Source organism: Rattus norvegicus, chromosome 14 (assembly GCF_021556685.1).
Source record: "Rattus norvegicus strain SHRSP/BbbUtx chromosome 14, alternate assembly SHRSP_T2T, whole genome shotgun sequence".
In the NCBI taxonomy this organism is placed as follows: domain Eukaryota; kingdom Metazoa; phylum Chordata; class Mammalia; order Rodentia; family Muridae; genus Rattus; species Rattus norvegicus.
Window position 1 is genome coordinate 27,981,562 of NC_141547.1, and position 1,499 is coordinate 27,983,060.

Below are 1,499 nucleotides of genomic sequence, written 5' to 3' on the forward strand. Positions count from 1 at the left end.
GAAGAGGTCAAGAATCAGTCCAAAATGCATTATGCCTTAGCAGTTACTATATGGTGTTGTCGAAGATTATTTATAGAAAGATTCTGGTTTTAGTCTACATTTGAATTCAAAAGACTTTGGATTTAATACTTAATGTTGACTGTAACCACAGGATAGTCAAAATTGCCAGGGATAGTGCGAGCAAGTAGGCTTCAAATAATTTTCCTTCTTCCACATCCCTTGTGTGGGCTGCTTCCATAATTTATGGTCCAGATTTAGGGTAGATCTTTCTTCTTCAAATAAACTGAATACAAAATTTTCTCTATAGTATGTACTCCCTTACACATGGATATTAGCCATAACGTACAGGTACCTATGTTACACTTCACAGATACAAAGAAGCATGAATTTGGGAATTGGGACATCTATAGCACATGCTAGAGACCTGGAATGGGAGAGGCTCCAAAAAGTTTCTTGAATTTAGAGTAGACTTACAGTAGTGGGTATAGGAAACCTGGATTGGCCACCTCCGGTGGCCAGACAGAACCCCCAGTGGAGAGGTAAGGACATCAACCCATCTACAAAACTTTTAACACCAACTTTGTATACTTGAGAGACTGAGGGGATGGCCAGTGAATAACTGGCCCAATGTGAGACCCGTCCCATGTGCAAAAGTCAATCCCTGACACTACTAATGATACTCTGTTATACTTTGAGACAGGAACCTAGTATAACTGTTCTCTGATGGGGTCTGCCAAGAAGCTGACTGAAACACAGGTAGAGACCCATAGCCAAACATTGGGTGGAGCTTGCATAGCCTTATGGAAGAGTCGGGGGAAGGATTGAAGGCCCAGACAGGGAAGGGAACCTTAAAGACAAACAGATTCAGCTAACCTGGACCCTTGGGGCCTTCAGAACCTGAATATAATCAAAGAGCATACATGGGCTGGATATAGGAATCCTGTACATTTGTAACTCATGTGCATCTTGATCTTCAGGTTGTTCCCCTCAATAACTGGAGAAGGGACTATCTCTAAAGCTGTCTCCTGTCTGTGGATACCATTCATCAAACCAGCCTGCCTTGCTGGCATCAGTGGTAGAGAGGCAGCTAGCCCTGCAAAGACTCGATATGCCAGGGTCAGGGGATATCAAGGTGTGGGGTGGGGGGACACTCCACTCTCAGAAGAGGGGTCCCAGGGAATTGTGTTACTGGAGGGACATAGAGAGTGATCTGGATGTAAAGTGGATAAAAATAAATAAATAAATAAATAAATAAATAAATAAATAAATAAATGCGGGAAGAGAAAGAGAGACAGAAGCCTGGGCTTTAGTTGATTCTAGATGTGTTCAAGTTGACAAACAACATTACCACCACAAGGACAAAAATCCTTCCTCTGAGCAGAATGAAACTGTGTACAGCAGTACAGAAGAGCTTATGCCTGCTAATTTAGGCTAAATTTGGTTTGGGGGCAATTGTTTCAGTTAGGTTACAATTTCTTCAGTGGACCATGTAAACACAA